Source organism: Lagopus leucura, unplaced genomic scaffold, assembly GCF_019238085.1.
Source record: "Lagopus leucura isolate 7727_CA_CO unplaced genomic scaffold, USGS_WTPT01 Super-Scaffold_100004, whole genome shotgun sequence".
NCBI lineage: Eukaryota > Metazoa > Chordata > Aves > Galliformes > Phasianidae > Lagopus > Lagopus leucura.
This window is the reverse complement of record NW_024962264.1, coordinates 36693511-36699915: the sequence shown is the minus strand read 5'-3', so window position 1 is coordinate 36699915 and position 6405 is coordinate 36693511. Positions and strand designations below refer to the sequence as shown.

The 6405-nt window shown below is 44.1% G+C and overlaps 1 protein-coding gene across 1 annotated transcript in view; it reads left to right on the top strand.

Annotated features, from left to right (window-relative positions):
* Nucleotides 1-1422: 1422 nt before the first annotated feature.
* ANK2 (ankyrin 2) overlaps nucleotides 1423-6405 on the top strand; it is a 306380-nt gene continuing 301397 nt past the window's right edge. The window contains exon 1 of the mRNA XM_042870754.1: nucleotides 1423-1486. The gene's annotated coding sequence lies outside the window, so the exon portion shown is untranslated. The remainder of the gene's footprint in view (nucleotides 1487-6405) is intronic.

Sequence of the window (6405 nt, the reverse complement as noted above, 5' to 3'; positions counted from 1 at the left end):
GCTTCACTTTGTCCCTTCTGTGCTGAAGTGTTGATGTATAAGGAGAATGAGAAGAGATATTGGTGATCTTTGAACCACATTATTTATAATGATATTTTCTGAAACGCCTCTGGAAAATAAATGCTAGTGCTGCTGACTTAGAATGTTCCTTTCTGTTTAGAAGAGACCGTTACTTTGCTGACCCACTTTGTTCTCCCCTGTAGCAATGTTCTGGTGATTTATTTTGTGCTCAAAAAGGAGAACTGAAGCTGTGCTTGTAATCTGAAGGATCAGATGGTGTGGCAAATTTATTTGAAAAAGTCCCACTGACTTCTGTATGTGTGGTTGTGAGAACATGGCTCTGTTACATTGGTAGAACAACCATTGACTTGGATGTAATAGGTCTTGAACTGGAGCTGACCTAGATCCTTGTGATCAAATAGGCTTCTGATTTCATGTATTAGACTTGCTCTTTAAGGTTCTTACTGAAGTTCATTTGGAAAAAGAGTAATAGGCAGCGAGGCATTAAAGTGACCCTACTGATGTTTCCAGTTTCACCTCCTCCTTTTGTGGTAATTACCCCTATTCCCAAAATAAAAGGAATGTGTCTTAGGTTAATTCTGTTGTGTCCTGTGCTCTTTGCAGTTAATATAGCTGAAGGCTATCTCTTATGAGAGCATGTGAAGATATGGACGTGAGCCATGGAACTGCTGGAGCAGGTTGGGCTCTCTGTGTTGCCAGTGTGACAACCTGCTGTGGGGAAGGTGCTTGACTGGGGGTTGGACTGGGTGATCCCCAGAGCTCCCTTCCAACTCCCGTGATTTTGTGGCGGTTGGCAACGCTCAGCCTCAGGAGATGTGGAGATATGGCGCTGAGGGACACAGTTAGCAGGGATGGGGTTGGACTAGGTGATCTTAGGTGTCTTTTCCAACCTTAATGATTCTGTGCAACTGCCAGCCACGTCCTGGTGTTGTTTCTGTTCTGCCCCTTGTTCTCCCTGCCATTCCTGCTTGAATCTAATGAATTAGATTCGATTCTTATTCTGTCTTCTGCTCCTCTGCCGTCATTATTTGGCAGAGCTGTAGACACAGACGTGTTGTAATGCGGCAGCGAAGCCAGATCGGGCTCATTTTGAGCAGTACGAGCACCGCTTTACAGCCGGCCTGCCGCTCCGCAGAGGGCTGGAGCTCCGCGCTCTGCCCGCTGCCAGCTCCGACACCGTAACCGGCACTGCCGCGGCTCTCCACCCCAGCCTCAAACGCCAGGCTCGACAGGGCGGGGGGCAGCCCGGCGGGTGCCGCTCTGCTCGCACCCACACGCCGCCTCTCCGAGATTGGGGTGGGAGCGGCGGTGCGGCGCTGCGGCTCCGGCTCGTCTCCTCTGCACGGTGCCGCCCCGGGGCAGGGAGGCGGGCCGGGCTGCCCCATCGCGTCCTGCGGAACTCGGCACCGCCGCCTGCAGCCGAGGAGCCTTCCTCAGAGGCGCTGCTGCAGAGAAACACGAGCGCGTAAGTTAGCCGGGGTCTCTTTCCTCCAGCAGTGCTTGTAAGGGATGGGCGTCAGTGCTTAATTTTATTTTTTTCCCCCCAAGATTATTTCTCGATGGCAACCCCGCAGGTTATTCTGTGTAAGAAGCCATTGAAATAACTAGCGGGGAGGGATAATGAGAAATCTCCGGTAGAAACGGGAAGCCTGGCTGCTGGCAGGGAGATACGCCAGAGCGAGGGTTAGCGGCTCGGTACCCGCTGGGGCTGCTGCACGGTGGGGAGAGCTCCCCGTGGCAGCCCGGGGTCAGGTACTCCCGCTGCGCCTCCGGAGGGACCGGGCGGCAGCGGTGTACGGCTCTGCTGTTCCACTGTGGTGTGCTGCGAGGGGGTGGTCGTGTGCTGATCGGGAAGATGCAGAATGACATCTGTCAATAACATCTGCATCTTCTGTAAAGAGTTGTCAAAAATTGTTCCTCCTCCCCTTCCCCGCTCCGTTGTGATGGAATGGGTTGCTAGAGGAGATCTACCGGATTTCTGATTGTTCTGTTTAAATGAACAAAGACTGGAGAGAAGGAAGATGTCCTCAGTCCCTAAGGCTTTCTCTTTCTTCTTCCTCCTCCCCCCCCCCCCCCCCCCCCCCATAGAGGCTAGTGTATGAAGTCCCTTGCATTCCATTTGATTTCCCTCATAACATACCATGCAGCACCCACCGGTGCTTGTGATAGTGAATGATAGAACGGAACGTGGTCCATGTGATGGCTTCACTGAGCCATGTGTGGGCGTAGAGCTTCGTTGGCAGTGAGATGGGGATCCTGACTGCGCAAAACGTGGGGATGGATTGCTGGGTGCAGCTACTGGGCGTGTCAGCTGCTGCAAATATGGGTGGTTATAACTCTCATTTCTCATTCCCTGCTTGTAATAAGGAGGAAAGAAGGAATTGTTGGTGATGTAAATCCATAATTTCTGATTTAGCCCCAGTTATGTCCAACTAGCTAGCTGCGTTCATTTTTTTTCTTTACTTTGTGGTACACTGTTGAAGAGGGAAAATGCACTCTGAGAGCATGCTTAAACTGTAAGTGAATTTATGAGATCCTGCCTGTGAAATACTCCTGTTGCTCTTTGCTTCTCTCATTTTTCTAGGGCTGCAAAATGGTCTCTGTCTCTGGTGTGGAGAGATGTTATTGTAAACAGAGCAGGGAGCTATTGAAAAGGTGTCTGTAACTCTTCTTGCTTATAAACGTGTGCTTTTGTAAACTCTTGTGTTTCTTGCTTATAAATTACTGTTTCTAATAGAAGCACTTGTTCAAAGACTTGGTTAATATAGAAAAGCAGATAAAAGGATAAGGCAAGCCCTCTTGCTCATCTGTAACCTTCGCTAATTTATTTTCTGCGTAATTCTTTTTTTTTTTTTTGCTTTCATGTATTTCCAGTAGGCCAGAGTCACACAAGGGCTGGTGCCTGCTGGTGATTCATGTTTAGAAGGTAACCCAGTGCTAGTCAGGTTGGCATTGGTATCCCTGGGCCTGATCTGAAGCTTGCTATTGTCAATAAAAGGCGTTGCTTTGACCTGGATGGATCTTGGATTGGGTCCCTTTCTGCCATCTGTGCAATTAGCAACTGTGGATTCCAGTGGTGTCTTGGTACTAATCCCTGAACTTGTTCCTGAGTACTTAAAACAAACAAATGAATCATCTCACCTTTCTCTTATTTCACTCAGTAGAAACAAAATATGCTTTTACTATAGATCTGTCACTTGTTTTTTTGTCAGATGGTCGTCTTAGTGCGCAGCAACCTACGTATCTGGCAATTCAGTGGTCTGTATACAGTCCCTGACTTGTCTCTTCTGTCTGCACATTGAGCCATAGTGATAGGCTCAATAAATTACTGCTTCCAATGCAACCTGGGTGTTCTGAATGTACTTAGACCTTTCCTTGGCTTGTTACATCTGTAGCTCTAAATAACTAAAAAAGTCTTTCATTGTTACTATTGAATGGCTTTATGTCTTGGAGTGATTTAGTCTAGTACTTACCTGGCATGGGAGACACCATAACAAGTGTAAGCATTGCAAACAGCTGGATTCTCTGTGATCTTTGTCATGCTTTCTAGCAGCTTAGGTTAAAGGTAGCTTTGCTGTAACCCATGGCTATATCTGCAAGAATGGAACTCCATTAATCCCCTCCAGCATCAGTGGGTGCACACCCAATTTTTAATGTTTGAATCACATTTTGTGAAGGTTTTGAATGTACATCATGAGAAGTCTGTGCTTAGAAAAGAAAAAGGTAGCTGATTGAGCAGAGTGCCCTAAAGGAATAAATACCAAGTATAGCTTTCTGCACTTCTTGTTAATGGCTGTCTTTAGTCTTGTGCTGTGAACTGTAAGCTCAGTATTTGTGTCTCTTTAATTGGTGTAATTAGGTCACAAAGCATAAGAAGATATCTCATGTAGTATACAAAGCAGTAGATTTAAGTTAATGCTGATGTGCTTACAGATTGAGCCAGAAGATTTTTAGGGTTGTTATAACATGCTGGGCATCTAGCCCATCTATCCAAATGTCTGAAGGAGACAAATTATGGATTGATGCATTGTACAAATCGGCTCATCTGAAAGGCAGATTCTGCAGTTTGTTGCCATTGGTAATTTAGTTGTATTAAACATGGCTGAGGATGGACAGCAGTGTGGCTGGGGCGCTGAGGAGGGATTTGAGATCCCGTGAGCTGTTTCCTGCGCCACTGCAGATTTCCTGTGTGACCTGGGGAAGCCATGAAATGTTTCAGTAAAAAATGCTGCTTTCTCCACAGGATGCTGTGAAGAGTTTGTATGGTTCCCATGTAAGTCAAACACATAACATAAATGAAAACATTCTTAAGAAAATGATGCCACAACCTTATCCTCCAAATGTGCTTTCCACTGCAACATACTTACTGCTAAGCATGCACAGCTAAGGGTGCTAACTTGATATTTTGGCAATAAATCTGCGATATTGATTTGAGGGCAACTGTGAGATGGGCTTCATTACTATTCTCAAATTACCAGCTTGTATTCGGAGACTATTCCAGCTGTTAAACATGGCATTGAGTTTTCTAGTGTCTTAGCAGTGACAAGGTAATGCAACTTTGTTAGGGACTTAAATAAATAATTCCTGGTCATTAAGAATAATGACACACAAACTTCTACTCCTGTGACTGCTGCCATTGTAATCTAAAATTATTTGGATGTGTAAGTGTTGAAAGTAACTCGCTGGGAGGGTTCAACCAAATGGAAAGAGTTGGATTACCCTCAACTGGATAAAACTTGTTTTTTTTTTTTTTTTTTTAAGTGAATATGCATACACAAAGTTGTATTTTAAACTTAATAGCATAAACCCTGATTTAGGAGAGTAAATGGATGATGTAGTGTAGATGTGAGGCATCTGTCTATTTGGAAGTGAAATGGCTGTGTTCTCATAGAACAACTTTATCAAGGTTAATTACACAGAACAGAAAGTTCTCCAACTTCATGCAGTGCCTTTAATTAAAAGCTAGGCCTCCCACATGGATTATCATAGACTTTTATATTGAAAGAAAACAATACCTTTAAATGATGTTAGTCTTTTAAGCATTACAAAATACATATAACTGATGTCAATATGTTTTGTTTTCATTTGCTTGTCAGTGTATATTCCTGCTCTCATAGAGCTTGGAGGATGCCTCTGTGCTGCCTTCAGAAGTTTTCTTATGCCCCAGGTCCATGCTCAGGTGTGCTGGGCACTTTGAACAGGAGCTGAGATGGACACTGTTCTGCTGCTGATGCATGGTTCTAGCAGTGTGCAGGACATCTGACATCTCCAGGCTCAGTGGTGCCTCCTACTCCTGCCAGATACAAACTGTGTCTCCTGCTGTCTGAGTCCTTCTTCACACAGAACCAATTTGGTTTTCATGATAGTTTATATCTGAAAGAATAATAGGAAGCTATATCTGATTTTTTTTTTTAATTGGAATGCTTTCACATGGTTAGCTGTGCTATTTCAAATTCTCAGCAGAACACCTGTTACGCTTGTTGAGATAACCTTTTGCCTTCCACTGACCCTCTGAGTTCTCCATCATATCTTCAACCTTTGCAGTGAAACGAGGACCTAGTCACTTGACTGCCTTCCTGTGTTGTTTCTGACCTTCATGGGTTACATTTCAGAGAAGTTTACATCATTTGCTTAGGTTTAGGGTTCAGAAGTCTCTCCTAGTTAAGCTATCAGCCTGAGAACACTTTCATAATGTTTCCAAAGCTTCATTTGAACTCATTTTGGAATGTCTTTGTCCTTTTCTGCTCTCTTTTTCCTGACCAAAGCTTTCGCTCTATGCTTGTTCCCAGCTTTACAGTGTGGTTTGGAGAGAAGCCACAAATAACACTTAAAAATAATGTACTTATTGACCTATATATACATTTGTGCATGTAAAAATAGGCATCTTGACTCAGCAGGTCCTAGCTCACTCTAAAGATTCATTTTGGAAACTGAGGGAGGAAGAATTCGTTGAAGCAAGCAAAGTATCTCTTTTTTAATATCTATCTTGAACTTCTACAGAATACAGAAACTTTGTAAACCTGGCTTATGGGGAAGCTGCTTCTCTGAACAAATTAAAAAAAAAAAAAAAGTTTTTATGGAAAACAAAGAGCACTCCCTTAAGCTGTCTTTAGACCAGTGTTACACTGGTCCAGCACCAGTTAAAAATAGTTGATCCTTGAGCTCTTTATGGATTTCTCTTTTGTAGCTTGTCACAGCTTCCAGGTGTGGTAGTCCCATAGTCTGGTTCAAGCTCTTGAGCTTCAGCGATGGCTGTATTTTTGTACTGACATAAGAAATATCTCCACCAAATATTTTCCCATCTTCTTTTTGAAGTTCTGCAGGTAAAGCCTAATGTTGGTTCTTGTTTGTTTTCCTGGGAAGAGGCATGGGGGAGTGGCAAGA